Below are 19,530 nucleotides of genomic sequence, written 5' to 3' on the forward strand. Positions count from 1 at the left end.
AGTGGTGTTCTCCGCATTTTACAGAGCAGAAAACCCAAGTTCAGAGAAATGAAGTTTTTCCAAGTAATACAGCTAGAAAGTGGTAGAGCGTCATTCTGAACCTTCTCCACCACACTGCACTACATCTCATAATGAATTACAGGAGAGTAACCTTGGAAAAAGAAAAGACGTTACGGGAGCCAAGTGAATTGTAAGAGAGTCACTGTTTCACCTGCAACTTCCTTTTCCTCTATCATGTCATGCTCTCTACAGAACTACACCTCATGGTGAATCATGTTCTAGTTGGGCAGTAAAGCACTATGGACCTTCAATAATCCTGGGAGCATCAGAGTTTGAATTAATTTCACTGTTACTCATTCACAGAAATAAAAGAATCCCTAGGAACAGCTTCTACCTAAAAACACCTTCTCTTCTAGCAAGAACTGGAGAGTCCAGCCCCACCCCCTGGAAAGGCACACCTTGAACCTTAATAAATTGAAGTTGGGTGACAAAGGTGGGGGATTTAACAATGCTGGAAATCCCCCATTGTATAAATTGTAATGGGTGCGATTGAAACAGCTAAATCAAGTCATGACAGAAGGTTGTATCAGAGAAAATAGGTTATGCAAAGAAAGGACAAACTAAAGATAATTTTTGAAAAAAATTAAAAAATAAAAATTAAAAAAAGATGATTTTTGATAGTCAATGCTGCCCAAGAGGAGCAGAAGGGGCAGGGGAAGAAAAGCTACAGAATCACAGGTACTGAAGATAAACGAAAATTGAAATAAATGAAGAGAAAACACTACTACTTCCAGTATTCAAAACACAATACAGAAAATAGAAATAATTCAATAATCACTGGATATTAAAGATGTAACTCTTCTTTTTTTCATAGGAAACCAAAAAAGAAAAAATGTACTGCAGCATACGTTTGGCAAAGGATGTTGGTTGCACTTTTAAATCTCTAAACTTAGGACCTAAATGACCCTACCACCTTCAAAGACAAACTGTGTCTAAATTTAATAAATAGGAAGAATCTCCTAGATACAGTGTACTCCAGAACTGTTTCACTACCAGCCCTGCTTAAGAATATCACATCCCTGGTTAGAATTGTCCAGATTATCTCCACGAGCAATTCTCATCTGTCAGCATCTCAGCAAAAAGGGAAAACTTCTAGAACTTTTGGCCTCAACCATTCCATTTAAGAATGATACACTTAGCAATCAAATATTCCGATTTAATGCTAGTGAAAGGGATGCCTGGGTGGCTCAGTGATTGAGCATCTGCCTTTGGCTCAGATCATGATCCTAGGGTCCCGAGATCGAGTCCCACATTGGGCTCCCTGTGAGGAGCCTGCTTCTCCCTCTGCCTATGTCTCTGCCTCTCTGTCTCTCACGAATAAATAAAATCTTTAAAAAATAAAAAATAAAGCTAGTGAAAATTTTGTAAAGAAAAATTACCAGTATAAAAAAAGAATTGAGAGTTGATTTATAAGCAGCCAAGTAACACTCCTCACCCAAGACCAAGGCAAAACTCTTCTGAGCAAGCAACATGTTAAGCATAACAATGTCAGCCAGCATAACAAAGCTGAGATAAAAACTAATATTAAAGAGGATTATGATGGGGGTGCCTGAGTGGCTCAGCAGTTTGAACAACTGACTCTTGATTGCAGCTCAGGTCATAATCTAAGGGTCATGGAATCCCCCCATATCACGCTCCACACTGAGTGAGAAATCTGCTTGAGATTCTCTCTTTCCCTCTGCCCCTCCCCACCACCTGCTCACACTGTCTCTAAAATAAATAAACTTTAAAAAAAAAAAAAGGAGGATTATGTCATGAAGGCTCATGTATAGTGGCATTTTGTAAGTCATCTATACACATAAGAACTAAAAGGGAGAACAGATTTCTGTTCTGTAATGTTTTAATATAGTGAGAACCTCTGCCTATACTGCTAAACTTTCTGCTTTCTAAAGATCAGCTCAGAACACTTATGAATTAAAAAAAAAAAAAAAAAACTACTTCATTTCCCTTACTTTTTCATTAAAGAATGTATGTGGCTTCTATTTTGGGGACTCAATGGCTCTCTCACATCACAATGAGGAACAGAGGCCTCCTGTCAACTGCCACCTAAGTGAGCTTGAAAGCAGAGTCCTCAACCTCATTTGAGCCTTCAGATGACTGTGCACTCATAAGACAGTGAGCCAGAGACACCCAACCAAACCACATCTGAGGCCCTGACCCACTAAAACTATGGGTTAAATAAGGCTCAGGTTCGTAAGCTGCTAAGTTTTGCAATAACTTCTATATTGCAACAGATAGATTAGGTAAATTAGATAAATATACTCATTTTTACATATAGGCTGTCACAGAAGATATAACAGTATTTGGGCATAAGGTTCAACCAACCCTTAAAAGAAACGACACAAATGCATTCAAGTATCTAGCCTTACTGAAAACAAAAAGAACCCTAACTTGAGTTTATAGTTTTTGGGTTTTGTTTTTTTTTTTAAGATTTAATTTTTTTTTTTTTTTTTAAGATTTAATTTATTAGGACACCTGGGTAGCTCAGTGGTTGAGCATCTGCCTTTGGCTCAGGGTTGATCCTGGAGTCCCAGAATCGAGTCCTGCATTGGGCTCCCCACAGGGAAATTGCTTCTCCCTCTGCCTATGTCTCTGCCTCTCTCTGTGTGTCTCTCATGAGTCCCAGTGCAGTATTGATTATTAGTGCAACTTCCTGTGAATCTATCATTATCTCAAAAAGTAAGAAGAAAAAAAGAGAGGTGTTGAGTCATATAGGGTTGAGATCCACCACTATGAACCCATCCATCCACCTTAAGGGACTCCATCCTCTCCACTCCAACCCACTCCACTCTACCAAGGCCAAAGCAATCTTCACCTCATTTACAGCCCATTCCTAATCCATCTCCTACAAATGAGGAAATAAAAACCTAAAGCTATGTATAGCCAAAGCCCACTGCCATATTTAGGAGGTGAGACATGGGTACTTCAACCCACATCTCCTGACACCCAATTCAATGCCTGTGCTAGAATAGACCACGTGCTTCTCGGCCACCATATTTACTGTGCAGAATTACTCCCAAACTCCAGGTTTCAGATACAGCTTTTTTTTTTCAAAGTTTAAATAAAGTCCACTGACTTCATCACCTTCCAGCACATATTTACAAAATAAAAAAAATGTAAGCAGAGGAATCTTGAATTTTCATTTTCAGTTCATGTGGTCATCATCAATTGGCTTATAAAGAAAATGGAATCTGTGCAACACCCTGAGGCTACTCCTATCTGCCTTCCTGAGAACTATACTCTGGGAAGCCCTGGGCTACCCCAAGCATTGGCTATATATCATCACAGGTTTAGAATTCTCAAGAGACCCAACAGAAATTCCTTTATCAATAGAGGGTCTGTCCACAAGATCTTCAGGAAAATGAGCAACCTAGGATCCCTCTGAAACTTCTGAATACCACCTAAATATGGGGTTGCTCAGTAAAGACAAGATCTCTTAATTATATAATCACTTGCCAGGTTACAGCCAGCCTGTCTACTTCAGCCAGTGGATGCAATCTCCATGAATGAAAAAAAAGAGATGGTTGGAAAACATAGTTTAAAATAAAAACTTTGTGGGGTGCCAGGGTGGTTCAATCGGTTAAGCATCTGCCTTCAGCTCAGGTAATGATCCTTGGGTCCTGGGATGGAGCCCTGAGTCAGGCTCCCTGTTCAGCAAGGAGTCTGCTTCTCCCTCTTCTTCTACCCCTCCCCCTCCTCCACTCATGCTGTGTCTCAAGTGCTTGTTTGTTCTCAGATAAAAAAAAAAAAAATCTTTAAAAAATAATTATTTGTAATAGTCCTTATCTTTAAGTGACATATACGGAAAAATTTATGGGAAAAATGATCTATTTTCTGGGATTTACTTTGAAATAATCCAGCCAGGGTCGGGAAAGGCAGGGAAGGGACTTGCAAATAAAGTAAGATGGGCATGTGTTGATAGATATTGAAGCTTGGTGATGGATACCTGAAGACTTATTATTCTATTCTCCTTTTACTAATGTCAAAAATGCCTGTAATAAACAGTTAATACACACACACACACACACACACACAGCTTGGGGCCTGCTATTAGATAAGGACGAAAGAGGTAAATGGTGGGAGCTGCTAGAAAGGAAGCAAGGGTAACACTGAGCGGGGCAAGGCTTCATTCTCAAAGCTGGCTCCCTGCCACATTTTTCTGAGACAAGACACTTCTAGATGAGTACCTTGCTGTCTTGAGATTTTTATGAGCCCAACACACAGCATTCAATCAAAGCACTATCAGATAAAAACGAATTTATCGTCATAAATACACTGCATTGGCAGTAATTCTCTTCCCCTTCCAATCAAGCTAAAAAGTCTGAGAGGGCAAGATTAAGGTTCACAGTTCTTAGTACCAGCCACAGCATGAAAAATACCTATTTGCTGATTATTAGACATGCACATCCTCCCCGTGTTTGGTATCATACAGGCCAAAAGCAGTACTTAGTAATGAGAAAAGGCACATTATCTGCCCAAAGAAAGTATAGTTCAACTTCAACACACCAGTTTTCTTTTATTCAACATGTCTATTCTCAAAAAATATATATGAAATTTGAGGGTGAAGCTCAGACCTAAATAAGATGCTGAAACACCTACCGTTTCAAGCTGAAGGCATCCCAAGAAACAGCCAGCTCAACCAACACCACTGAAGGAGAAACAAAGCCAGGCCAAGTGGACCACGCATAGGTTTCAGCAGAGCACCTCCTATTAAAGACCTAGCACTTCTTCCAGCCTTTGTTCTTTGTCCACGGGCAGTGAGAGCCTTTATTTCACAGATGATGATGATACATTAATGAGACTCACAGGAGAGCTAACATCCCTGTAGTGGTTATGAGCAGGAAGCATTCTCAGCACTTATCATGTATAAACCCATGTAACCCTCACTCATTCCTAAAAGTGAGTGCTATTATTACACACCTTCCCCCTCTCCCATTTTACACATGGAAGAAGCTGACGCACAGCAGCAGCGTTAAGTCATTTGCCTAAAGTTACACTGATCTTAAGTGACAGAACCGAGTTTCAAACCCAGGCAAGCTCACCTGCAGCTTTACTCACTGATACCACCACTCAACAATCTGAAGAATCTAACTATATTTAATTCTAGTTACATTTTTAGTGTTATAATCAATAGGTCATGTTAACTGTGTATTTATTAATGAATCACTACTTACCGAGTCAATCAAGACATTGTACCTGCATTGGAATAAGCATGTGGATTAACCAATATTGAGTTATTCGTGTTTTATTAGTTATATTTTACCAGACTTCTTTGTAAAAATCTATGTAGCCATTTAGTAGGGGAAAATGCCCAAAGCTGAAACAAGAAGGTCAGAAGTGAATATTTGCCAAGGGAAACACTTCGAGGTACAAGAGCAGATTAAAATGCTCTGATTCAACAGAGACATCTGTTCTGCCATAAGCGACCATCTGCTTCATATCCCAGAGAGCAAAATATTTCAATAGGAAGTGTCAAATCTGACTCCTAATCAGGAAACAATTATCTGCATTTGTTACTAGCCCCAAAGCTGATTTGAACCTCCTGGGGCAAAAGTTAATGGGAAAACCACAGCACAGGTACACCTTCTAATGAGCCTAGATACTGGCCAAGAATCCTACCAGCTCCAACATTTCAAGTATTTATTTGACCAACAAAATATACAACTTAGGATGCAAGATGAGAGCTGTAGAAAAAATTTTCAGAGTAAAAAAAGGTGTATGGGAAACAAAGATGTTTGAATGAGATTCAGTGGCCTTGGCATAAGGAGTTGAGCCGAGAGTCCCTGATCAAAAGGGGCAGAGACTACACTCACCAGTACAAAGCATTTTTAAGACAATTAAAATGACTTTCAGGGCAGCCTGGGTGGCTCAGCGGTTTGGCGCCGCCTTCAGCCCAGGATGTGATCCTGGAGACCCGGGATCGAGTCCCACGTCAGACTCCATGCAGGGAGCCTGCTTCTCCCTCTGCCTGTGTCTACCTCTCTCTCTCTCTCTCTCTCTCTCACTCTCTCTCATGAATAAATAAATTCTTAAAAAAAAGTTTCAAAAAAGTGAGCACTAGAGCCAGTTACGGTGTTAGGAAAGGTTTCATGGAGGACACAAGCAAAAAACTGAGTTGGGTCCAAAAGGCAACATTTCCTCAGACCCAGACTGAATGCAAAAGGAAGCCTTCCAGGAAACTGCAGCAGCACACCCGCGAGCAGAGGATGGCACCTGGATCTGGAGCTGTGTAATTCATGCAGGTGGTCTGAGAAAGTAGCATGGGACAAACTCGACATCAGGGGCGAAAATCTGCACTGCTTCCAAGGCAATAATAAAGCCTCTGGAGGTCATTCAATGAACACAGATTCAAAACTTATGGTGGGCCAGATCCTGGGGATTTAGCATGAACTGGAAAACCTGAATGCTTGCTATAACAGAGCTTGGATTCTAGGGAAACAAGACCGAATCAAAGATGTAAGATAATTTCTGTTGGTAAGAAGTACACTGAAGAGAGTAAAACAGGATAAGAAGATTGAGAGGGACAGGCCGAGCTAGCTCAGCAGCTGCTTAATGGCCACAGCTAATTTCCCAGAAAGGTGCTTCCAGGGCATAAGGAAGAAAGGAAGAAACACTGCTCTAGAGGTGTAAGTAATACGGACAGGCCCTTGCAGAGTGCTCTAGAGCACCTGTGCTGCCTGAGAAGGCTCAGCTGACTCCACGTCTTTCTGATTCAACCTCATTAATTGACCTAATGAGAGGCTATTTCAATAATGGCTTCTTGTTAATACAAGAAGCATTTTGAAAAATGGCATCAAGCTCTCTTTGGGATTTTGGTTGACAAACAGTTCCAATCCATTGCTGTTGCTATCCAAAACACTGCTCCATTCAAGGTCAGCAGGGGACACCGTCCCTTAGAAAAAGAATGAGAAAGCAGAGGACAGAAGGAGACTTTTTTAAATTAGAATTTTGAACATATGTGGCAAAACTTTTTACATTATGTTATTAAATAGATAAAGGTGAAATGTATATTTTCATACAATGACAATATGCTTGTGGGATCATAAAACTACAGCCTTTTGAAAAAGCAACATGGTAATATATATGAAGTTTATTTCCAGGGCACCTGGGAGGCTCAAAGGTTGACTGTCTCCCTTTGGCTCAGGGTGTGAACTTCAATTAAAAAAAAAAAAAAAATGTCAGTGAGGAGATTCCAATCCATAAGAAGTATGAATTGTTTTTGAAAACACACGTGCAAATTTTTTCTTCTTTATAATTTTTCATCAACTGTGCAAATGTTTTCTTCTTTGTAATTTTGCATCAACTGTAGCCTCTTTACAGTGTCAGCTCTATCACTTCTCTGCACTTACGTGCTCTAAGGATCTTCTACCGTCTAAGTTTTCCATATACAGCTGTAGCACTGTTACTCTGTGTCACCGACGGAATGAAAAAGCACATGAGACCTGACTTGGCCCTGGCCCACCTTTCTTCTCTGAACACGGAATGCTGGAGCCAGGCAAATGACTTGGTCCCTGGCTGAAGCCCCACACACATGCCACCACCTGCTAAGCATCCCCAGGGTGTGGCTCCACCCAAGGCACAGTGACAGAGCTCTGATGGGTGCGACTACCCTAGGTACAAGCAGGTAAATATCTAGTTCCCAGCCCTGAATTCTAGTCCTCTGCCAGGCTCACTGCACAGGCTTTCCTGCTCCTCCTCATCCTCAACCCTGCCCCTTTCAAGGTCCCCATCAATCTATTCCATTGACTGCCTGCTGCCAAAGCTGAATGAATTCCATGATCCCACCATATCTCAACCTCACACAGGAGGTCACTGTCCACAAACCTTCTTCTCCACATAAGCACACCTGGGGCCCACATTCTGTGCAGGGCCATGCTTTGCCAGCTGTCTACATGGAGCGGAGAGCACGTGGCACCCCAGGACTTGAGTATGCAGGATGCTAGAGGACTCCCAAAGACACGGCACAGCACAGCTCCCAGATGACCACTTTGACCAAATCTGTCATGACCTATTTATCCACCCCTATAACCAAGCTCTCCCTTAAAATACTGCCTTCAACTGCCTTACCCAAAAGCCTCTGAAAACTGAATGCCAAATTTAGCATTGGCAAAGAATGCAGTCAGCCCTACATTCATCCTGCCTACCCCCTCCCCACGCTCATGTTCACAGTCTCCATTCTGTACGAGCCCCTCTTCTTTACAATGCTGAACAAGAACGAGGTCCACCTCTTTCGTGCCCTCCAAAATTTCTTCAACAACTTTTCAACTAGACTTTGCCTCAAGCATGGACACATTCTTGTAATTACTATGAGTTCTGCCTTTGTAAACTCTGCTGCCTCTCCATGAAAGCTCCTTGGGGTCCCGCACACAACTACCCTTTATTCTGTTAGTGCTTCATCTAGCATGACATGTCCTCTATGAGTGCTCTGAAATAATCTGAGGACTTTTACAAGTGTTAACATATGAAAATAAACAGGACATCAGACCCCTTTCCTTGGTCCTCTGCCATTTTCTGGGTGATGTGGGCTACGTTACAGCTCTGAGCCTCATGTTTCTAATCTGTGAAGTGGGGGAGGGATACAACAGTATCCACCTCCTTCCAAGGTTGGTTGTTTTGCATGTATTACAGCAATTACAATATTTTTCATTTTACTCCCAAAAGCTCACCCCAACTTCACTATAGATAGATATTAATTCATCCATTCATTTGACATCTGTTGAGCACATACACACAGGGGACACATGGGGGTACAAGATGAACAAGAACTTGGCTCTCAAGGAGTTTATGGTCTGACAGGATACACATGGGTAAAAACATGTATAACACCATGTGATTGTTTAAGCACACTGGAGATGATGTAGGATCACTAGAGAGGAGCAGGGCAGGCTGAATGATGGGGAGAAAGAAAAAGAGAGGGGGAGGGAAGGGGCCTGTGGGAAGGGCGGACTAGGTCAAAAAAAAAAGATTTAACCAAGCAATTATAGAAAGTAACAGAAAAGATCATAATAACAGAATACAGAATTGATCTCTTCTCCATTAAGTTATTTCAACTCTAAAAGAATTCTATTACAAATGAGCTGGTCTCAATTTTTCTCAGTTCTCTCATTTGCATACCAGGAAAAAAAAAACAACCAAAACACTCCAAATAACTCAAAGGTCTTTAACAAACACACACACATACACACACACACACACACACACCAGCATTGTCATTAACCTTGACAGACTGATTACTGAGAATTTTAAAGAATTACACTGAACAAAAACCTTCAGTGTAAATTTTCTTTGTATAAAACATCTAGTATTCCTAAGTTACACACGTTTATGAAATTCACACACACCCATAACCATTCCATACTTATGAGAATGATAATTTCCTTTAATGTGCTAATTAACTTGGGAGATGCTAGCTTGAGCAGTCACAATTGCTATCATTTATGTTCAAAGAGCACCAGTTTTGCTCTAGTACATCCACTTCTAGATTGACAACATCCATTTGTGTCTGAAATTGGTTTTGAGCCCGAAGTGCCTCTCTACCTAAACTCCAACTGCTGAGTTTCTGAGACACTTCTCCTAAATGACATTAATTCAGAATGTGAGGGAGGGGAGGACACCCCCATTCTCCCGTTCTAGTCCACTTCTACCACCAAAGCCAGGTTTATCCTGTTAAAATACAACACCCCCCCATCACTTAAGTCCCATGCTCAATAACGTCAATGGTTCCCAATTACTTTCTAAATGAAGTATCAGCTGATGGCCCTATATTCAAGACCCTCTATTACATGATCCCAGTCACTTTCCAGCCTCATCTTCCACCTGCTGCTGTTTTATCCAGCCAAATCTTCCCTGCACCTCAAACAAAAGCCATCCTTTCATTTCTGTGGTTCCCCTTGCTATTATCCCAGCCAACATGCCCATATATCTGTACTTCCATTAGGATCAATTTAATGCCATCTCCCTCCAAAGGTTTTCCAGGTTACAACCAATCAATGCCTTTTAACTGCAAAAGCACTTTCTACCTTTGATTATATGTATCATTTTTTGCCTATATTCTAAGTATTTCTGAACTGATATTGTACCTCCAGCCCTTAGCTGGTTCATAAACACCTTGAGTACACAGCTTTGAAATGTGACTCATCCCATCAACCTCTACTAAGTACCCTGTATGTAGCGGTATCCGGATTTGATAAAGTAACTTTCACCCCAACTTTTCATTAGAATAGCCCTGAGTGTCAGGAGGAACAGTTTGCAGGTAAACGGAAGCCATGAACATTTTAGAGCAGGTGAACCATGTGACTGGAGCTGCAATTCTCACAGGATCAAGATGACTGCCAGACAGAAAGCAACAGACCTAGAGTCAAAGCTCACTTGCTATTTAATAAGCATGTAACTTTGGACAGATGGCTCACACACCCCACCCTGACCACAGGAACCTTATCCAGAATTTTTGCTCTCAAAGTAAATTAGAGAGGGCACATAAATTGTATCTTAAGTTTACAGGATATTTCAATTCTGTGAAATATTTTATCTGAAATAAAAGCCATTTTATTTGAAACTATTAAACTCTAATTTTTTTCTTGGGTCTACTCTGTAGAGTACCCACACAATTAGGGTATTTCTGTCCATGCTGTTAACACAAAACAATTTTTTTAAACAAAAAATACATAAGAACTGAGAAAGAAAAATAACAAAAGCTAGTCCTACCCATGTAAGTCTTAACCAACACTTGCTGGCTTTTCTTCGGTGTCTGCTTTGGTACCAGCCAAGGAACAGTTTTCACTAACTATTTTCAATTTTGTGGTGTATTTTATGAAGCTATCGATGCTTAGGCAAATACACACGCATGTCCAGGCAGTGTTTTTAAAAGAATTGATCTGATAGAAATGAATATCCTGTCCTTTAAGGTAGAAAGAAAGGAATTTTTCCAGAGTGAGCTCATACTTTGTTTAATGGAGCTTCACAGAAATACAGCGAATTAAAATGACACTATTTCCTAACAGCTCACGGGATAAGCCTGCGAAGGTCAGTCACACTTGGAAACAACTCAGGTCAGCCCTTGGCAGTTGGTTAGAAAAGCGGGGATCCTTTCTTTCACAAAGGAGAATGAAGACCAAGGAAGTTCTTGAGTATGGGAGGCAGGACCACCTATACTCATACTGACTAGCAAAGCTCAAGGATGCACCTTTAAGGGTTTCTGCTTTCTCTAAAGACTCCATGATGCTGGGGTCAGTTCTACAGCAGGAATATATTAAAACCCAAGCTCAACTCACATCAGAGTATAATACCTGCACAAGACAGACACTCAAGCCCATTTGTATTTAAATGAATAACCTAAGTGAATATGATTGGATATAAATAGGATCAAATGATATAAACAGATCTTACACAATGCATATTACCAGGTTTGAAGCCTATTCTCACAAGGCAGCCAATCTCCCCGAAACTCTCTTTTAGGGGGACATTTCCCACATTTGCTATTGAAGCAGTTGCTAAAACAGTTGGCAGGCAGTCTGGTCCATCAGCTCTCAGTGCTAAATGAACCAGGGTGCAAGGAAGATGTTCACTACATTAAACAGCTGACTTCGTATATATATATATGGTTTGGTTGTTGCCACTAAGGATGGATGACACTAATAACTTGAGTGTGTAACTTTTCATAATAGCCAGGACAAAAATAACTACACTTGATGTTTGAACACAAACAACTACAATAAAGTTGCCAAAAATCAAATTGGTCCCTGAGAGATTCAAGTATATGATAAATGTAAATGGAAAATAATCCAACTTTGTTTTACAGAACTTAAAAGCATTTAATATTCTGAAATGGATCCACAATTACACAAGTCAAAGACAGAGTTCAAGTTTGACCTCCACCTCCTAAAGAACTCTTAATACAGTAAAAAGTAGACATCAATTTAATTAGGTCAGCCTTTTTAGTGTCCACTAGCAATACCTTGTAAGTATCTAAAGCACCTTAAATGTAAGTGACAAAGCAATAAACAGAGTAAATTTTTCCAAAACATATGAGGATCTCAATGAAAATGGATGTGGAAAGCTGAATTAATTTAACGCTTTCTTGACTTTTTAAAGTCAAGATTTTGACTTTATTTTAAAATCAATTTCTGTATATTTCCCTTTATTTAAAATGCCTATTTATGGATATTTCCCTAAAGAGATATAATCAGAAACCAACTTCTCTAAGAAAGAAAAATTTCATTCTCTACCCACGATTACTTTCTTAGGCAGCTACTTACAATCATTTTTGCTTCAAATCATTTGGCACCAAATTATGACAGATACATACTAATGTTTTAAAATTCACTCATCTTAGGGTAGCCTGGGTGGGATCCTGGAGTCCTGGGATCAAGTTCCACGTCGGGCTCCCTGCATGGAGCCTGCTTCTCCCTCTGCCTTTGTCTCTGCCTCTCTCTCTCTGTCTCTCGTGAATAAATAAATAAAATCTTTTTAAAATAAATAAAACAAAACAAAATAAAATTCACTCATCTGGGATGCTTAGTTGGTTAAGTGGCTGCCTCTGGCACAGGTCATGCATGATCTCAGTCATGATTAGAGTCCGGGCTCCCAGTTCAGTGGGAAGGGAAGTCGGCCTCTTCTTCCTCTTCCTCTGTCCCTCCCCCCACTTGTGTGTTTGCATTCTTTCTCTAAGAAATAAATAAAATCTTTTTTAAAAATTCACTAATTCCAAAATTTTTTACAGGATATTTCATTCCTGTGAAATACTTTATTTGAAATAAAAGAAAGCCATTTTATTTGAAACTATTAAAATAAACCCTAATTTTTTCTTGGGTCTACTCTTAATTACAACTTGGCAAGAATCATTTGGAAACACACTGTCTTTTTATTAAAAGCTATTAAACAACAATGTTAGTTTCTTCAACAGTGGGAAGTATCACTATGCAAATGTCAAGTTTATTTTAATGGGTAAAACTTTTCCTAAGTATTAATATTTCTGTAGTGTAAGCTCAAGAAAGGGGGAGAGAGATTCTTTTTGATGTTTCAGCACTAAGGAAAGCACACAGCAAACAAAATCTGCCTTCACAGCAATATTAAAATAACACTAAAAACCTGGAGCAATGATGTTCCTTTCAACCATCAAAAAATGAATAATTTTCAAAGTATGTAATTTAAGTAGAAGTGTACCTCCTGCAGAGCCTTACTACTCCTGACCATTAAAGGTCCAGTGGCAAAGGCATCACCTGGGAACTTGTTTGAAATGGAGACTCTCAATCCCACCCTAGACCTGCTGAATCAGAATCTGTATTTTGATAAGATTACCAGTATATACACTGAAGTTCAAGAAGCACTGCTCTAGAAAAGTTTTGTTTTTTTTTTTTAATGAACTTATAGAGAACTAATTGGTGACTGCCAAAGGCAGAGGTCAGGAGTAGGCAAATGGGTGGAAGGTGGTCAAAACTCCCAGTTAAAAAATAAGTCCTGGAGATGTAATATATAGCATGGTAAATATAGTTAATAATACTGTATTATTTGAAAGTTGCTAAAAAGATAGATCTTAAAAGTTCTCATCACAAGGAAAAAAATTATAACTATGTGTGATGAATGTTAACTAGACTTATTGTGGCAGTCATTTCACAAATACACAAATATCAAATCATGATGTTGTATACCTAAAAGGAATGATGTATGTCTACTATATCTCAATTTTTTTTTTAATTTCCCATTTCTTAGGAAAGAAGGAAGAAATTCTGAAGTCGGCTTATAAGATCTGCCACACTCTTTCCTACCTTACCTTCCATGACCACCAACAATTACCCTCTGTACCTCTGGTCTGCAAACTAAAGCTCACTGTAACTTACAGATTCCAAGTTGCTCAGACTTGTCTCCTGACCTGAAATTTGTTACTCAAATAATGTGTAATCTTCAAGGACAAGTCCCACTTCCTCCATGAAGCCAAAGCTACAGAGCTGTGTCCCAAAAAATCCTGAGAGAATTCCTTTTCACCTTTACCTTTCATTTTACCTTCTTCTCTTCTACTGTTAGAGATCCATCAGGATAATGACTGTATTTTGAACCCTTTTAAACAAGCCCAATGAGGAATCAATAAATATACTGACAAGTAAGAAATGACTGGTTGAGCCTGCAAGACAAGGAATCTCTTCTAAATTGGTACCAAAATTCACCCAACTCAGTAAAGATTGGTAAATTCTTCCTTTTGTAGATGGGAGAAAAAAGGATCCCTCATTCAGATTTTTTTTTAATATCAAATGTTATACCAATAAGAGTAGTGTGTCCCTCACTAATTTTTAAAACGTAGGTCTTATAATATGCCAATTATTATGCTCTAGAAGTAACATTTCATTTTATTTTCTAAAATATCCTCTAAAATACCCTAGTGCTAGCATACCACTTATCTCTAAGCACTCAAAGTGTCTGGTATCTACTAAATGCTCAACAAACATCTACTGAACCAACAGATGGGAGTTTCTTGTTTTTTTTTTTTTTTTTTCTTGTTTTCATTTATCATGCAGAGATACTCAAGTAAAAAAAAAAAAAAAAAAAAGCCTATAAAAAAAGAGTAGAAATGCAGCAAAGAATCTACCCTAAGCAGGACTCAGATCCTCCATTTCTTTTCCTCATCTCCCAAAAGTAAATTTCATTCAGTGATGAAGTTTTTCAATGTAAATTTAAATGAAAAATATGTCACTAAACAATGAATGACCACTATGCCTGCTGGCTAAAGTAACTCTTGCACTAAAATACACACATCACCCACAAACAAAAATGCAGAAAATGCACTACAAATGGCTCATACATACACTAGTTCCTCACTAAAGACAAAAAAAAAAAAAAAAAAAAAAACACAACCATTAAAAGTTTCTATATGGTTTTATCAAAGTCACATTTTCTCTATAACATTTTAAGTTTCTTGTAGTACAAATAAAAATATAAGTGGGAGGTCACTAATGTATGGAGTGAACATACCTCTTTTTTTAGCTAAAATCCACCTATACTGTATAAATAAGCATTTGTACAAATTTCAACCTTCATTATGTGTGAACTTTTTATTTAATGAGGATTGGATCTCTTTGAGAGATGTGTACTATAGAAAAAGGGCAAAAATACTGTTTATTTCCTTAAAAGTATGAGCCATTAATTACATACTACACATCTTTTTTTAGGGACTTCTGGGTGGCTCAGCGGTTGAGCGTGTCTGCCTTTGGCTCAGGGTCTGATCCTGGAGTTCCAGGATTGAGTCCCACATCGGGCTCTCTGCAAGGAGCCTGCTTCTCCCTCTGCCTGTGTCTCTGCCTCTCTCAAGAATAAATAAATTAAATATTTTTTAATCTTTTTTTACATGTTGATATCAACTATCAAAGTTAAGTCAATATCTCTGCATATGAAGTAAATAAAAATAATCTGAAGCCTTAAAATAAGGAGTAAGAGTCAAAAACATATGATGATTAAAAGATTTACTCTAAAATACTTAGTGGGGGGTGGGGGGAGTCTATTTCTACATGGTTCCAGTATTCTCAGTAGAACAAACAAGCTGCAATAAATACCTTTGCAAATACAGACGCACTCACCAGATGGAATTTGAGCTTTTAAAATAGGACTTTAACATGTTAATTTAACCATCAAAATTACTTCTCATTCATACGAAGGCATCTAGAAAAGCTATAACCATTTACAAAGCAACTGAACTGCTGGCAGAACTCAGCGGCACATCAAAAGAGGCTCATACATTCCCTTGGATAAAGAATAAAGTCATTCCCAGCATCTCATTTTCATCCTACCATGGCCTTATCTAATTCTTTAATGTTCTCTTTACCTTGATGAAGATTTTAACTATAAACAACAAAAAAAAAAAACTATAAACAAAAAAATAGAAAATACATCTAATAACATCTAATAGAAAATACACATAATAGAAAATAACATCTAATAAAACCTTCCACCCCTCAACAAATAACATTTGGTATTACCTTAGCTATAGCATGTTTAACATTGTTCTAATTATAACATTTAATTTTGTACCTTTTTTCACTTAACCTAGCATAACCTTTTATCATTTTGTTCTATAGTTATTAAATCCATTTAATGGCTACATATTATTTCTTCCAAAAGATAAACTGTGGCTTACATATCATTTGCCTGCTACTGGACCTTTGAAGTCATTCCGATGTTTTCAAATTTTAAATACTGGCAAATACCTTCACTCATAATTTCACTTTCTAAGGGATAAAACAATATCCCAGAGGACAGTATTCCAGAGGACTGAAAGGGTATAAACAAGCTTGTGGATCTTGATAATCCTGCCAAACTGCTTTCCAAAAGAGATGTACACTTTTGCACACTAGCAGTGACCAAATGCAACAGGTCACTGTAATTTCACAGCATCACATGTATTAAGCATTTTTTTGTTTTGCCAATTGAAAAGAAAAAGAAATAATATTTTAATTTGTCAGTCTTTGAATACTAGGTTTATTCAATGTTTTCCCATGGCTTTTTATTGGTTAATTCCCTCCTTTGTGAAGTGCCCATTTGAGTCCTTGGCTAAGCATCCATTGGGCCCTTAACGTTCTTCTCATTAGTTTGATGGAGTAAAAGTGCCCCATAAGTGCCTTGCATTTTCAATTAGAAGCTTTCATATTAGAAGAAGAATAGAGACTTCATTTTATAACTGATCAGTTGGGTAAATGTTCAGAAGTAAACAACATGTCACTATTCCCAGGGACTCCCACTTCTGGGAAACAAAACGTGCTTTACTTTAAACCAGAGGCTCTTTATTTAACACAGCCCATATTTCTCAACCGCTGTTACTTTCGAATAGCAAACAAACTCAAATGACAAAAAAGGACTGTAACTATAAACAAATTGGTGAAAAATATCCATCTATTTAGAAATAGGTCGTGGATGATTCATATTTGAAAAACAAACCACACTTGGCTTAAGTTCTCATTATTAGAAAAGTATAATCCCCAAATACAGCTGATAATAAAGTACATTGCTACATCCTATAGATCTGGCCAAAGAATTCACAACAAACTACATGGAGTCATCTTTCATGAAAGGCCTGGCTTCTAAAATCAAGGCTAAAGCTAAGACAAAATTAACCTTGAAAATTATTTTAAAAGACCACACCAGTACAGCACATGTGATTTTCTGAGTACTGCATTCTCTCTACAAAGCCCTATGCTGCCAGTTTTTCCTGTAGTGTTGGAACAGATTGCTGTTTCTTTGATTGAAACCCAAAGAAATGGGTCTGGCTTATATTTAAAGGAATGTTGTGTGGGGGGGAAAAAAAGCTAATTATTTTTAAACAAACATTGATAGTTAAATTAGCATAAGTTAAATGCACACGATACAATGCCACTGTAAAGTGATAATGATGAAATCAAATGAATTTATAATTTAAAGACAAAACAAATGCAGCAATTGAAATCCTCAACCGAGTCAAGACCACACTGCTGTAATATAGCTAAAACATCCTTCTCAGAAATTACTTGAATTAAAACTCTCTGCACGTACATATCTGTCATTGTTTTTGCAACCTTGCTAAATGACATCCAGACCTTAGAAGACTGAACTCAAATCTGACAAAAATTTTTCATTTATAGATACAAATTCCAGCAACTCTTAAAATTTTACTTAGTTTTTTAAAAGTGAAAGAACAGTTCTATGAAATGGAAGTATCCAAGACAGGTTCTGCATGGACATTTAAGGCCTGTCAGTAATTATGCTTTGAAAATCACTGCTTTGAAGACAAAGGCCAACCAGAGAAAAGGAAATGCAATTTGAGGAAAAAGTGAAGGGATTTCTTTTTTAACTCCAAAATCCTTTTATTCTGGAGACTTGTACAACACAGAAAGAAGTAGCATAGTAGCCAGTAGTTCAAGGTTAATGTGGCAGAGAAACTGCTCCATATACAGCAGTTCTCTCACCTCCATGTGCCATTAGACCAAGACTGACTATTAAAAAAGAACAAATTTCTTCATAATAGAAATAGAGACCAAGACTGGACAGGGAAGTGGAAGGCAAGGCTGCCAATGCTCATAAGTTGTATTATAAAGGAGATGCTATATGTACTTGTGGGAGTATGAAATGTGGATACAAATAAGAGGAAGGCGTTTACTGTCCAAAGAAACCAAAGAAATATATATAACTTTATTTTTTAACCACAAATCTGTACAAAATCAAGATTTAAGGGGAAATTCAAGGTATCATTCTAAAATTTTAAAAGCATGTCATAAGAATTCTCAACTTGCCTCAGAAGAAGCAATAAGTTATCATCCTCAACTTCATTCTTTTTAATTAGTAATATTTTGCTTTTTCTAAGATTTTATTTATTTATTCATGAGAGACACACAGAAACAAGCAGAGACATAGGTAGAGGGAAAGCAGGCTCCCTGTAGGGAGCCCGATGTGGGACTGGATCCCAGGACCCCAGGATCATGCCCTGAGCCAAAGGCAAACACTCATCCACTGAAGCTACCCAGGTGCCCCAATAATACTTCACTCCTTAACAAAACATAGGTTCATTGGAGAAATTTTGGAAAAGTGTGAATGAAATCAAATTCATCCATATTTCTGACCAAAAAAGAACTAGGCAGTCAGGAAGTCTACAAACCTGGAAGAAAATGAGAACACAATTTTGAAACTAATAACAAGACAATGGAATGATAAACACAGCAGACACTGTCTCTAGACTCTACAGAATGAATTTTGAGAAGTCTAAAAAGTATTTATTACATTCCTAAAAGAGACTGCTGCTTTTGTGTCTAAGGAGACACTAAAATATGACAATATGAGAAACACCAGACAGCATCACCCAAGGCAATTAATGTAACTGGGTAGCTCAGTTTTTAAAACAACATATCTAAAACTTGAAGAGGCAGGCACACAGCCAAGGAGGAAACAAAAATGTGGTGGGAACCACAAAGAACTTTGTCAGTAAGATAAATCCCAGAATTAGCTGAAGTGCACCAGCAATTTTTTTTATTATTAAGTAGAGAAAAGTAAGGTTCTAAAGCTGTATCTGGAGGAAGAAAGATATAAGCTGCAGGGTGGAGATGTAAGCTATTATTAACCAATCATATTTTCTCTTGTTTTTTTATAACAGAAGAACTTGAAAAGCTAGAAAAGGAGTAACAGTATGAACAGAAAATTAGTAGCCTCTCTGTCCCTTAAAAAAAAAAAAAAAGAAAATTTCCAAGGCATTTTCAGTGATTTTGTGTCATTCCCCCACTTTAGAACCTTCAAAGACTCCTGCTGTAAAGCAATTACTAATTCTGCTTGACACTAAGACCCCCTTGCAAGCAGCTTCCCTGCACCACCCACTCCCTTCTCCTGGAGGACTCCTCCAAGGTCAACGTCTTATCATCAGCCTGGAAAAAGCTTAAGAAGGCCTTCACTGTGTCCCCATGACAATAGCATCCATGTGTCTCCTATCCCACTTTCCACCTTTGCTGTGATTGTTTCTCACTGGACTGA

General features: G+C 38.3%; 1 protein-coding gene and 1 long non-coding RNA gene across 25 annotated transcripts in view; one reads left to right on the plus strand and one right to left on the minus strand.

The window, feature by feature from the left end:
* LOC144313302 (uncharacterized) overlaps window positions 1-14,147 on the plus strand; it is a 61,415-nt gene extending 47,268 nt beyond the window's left edge. Inside the window, exon 3 of the long non-coding RNA XR_013378981.1 lies at window positions 13,768-14,147. This is a non-coding gene — a long non-coding RNA (uncharacterized LOC144313302). The remainder of the gene's footprint in view (window positions 1-13,767) is intronic.
* PARD3 (par-3 family cell polarity regulator) overlaps window positions 1-19,530 on the minus strand; it is a 648,392-nt gene that overhangs the window by 599,353 nt on the left and 29,509 nt on the right. The window lies entirely within an intron of this gene.

This window comes from Canis aureus, chromosome 5 (genome assembly GCF_053574225.1).
Source record: "Canis aureus isolate CA01 chromosome 5, VMU_Caureus_v.1.0, whole genome shotgun sequence".
Classification (NCBI taxonomy): domain Eukaryota; kingdom Metazoa; phylum Chordata; class Mammalia; order Carnivora; family Canidae; genus Canis; species Canis aureus.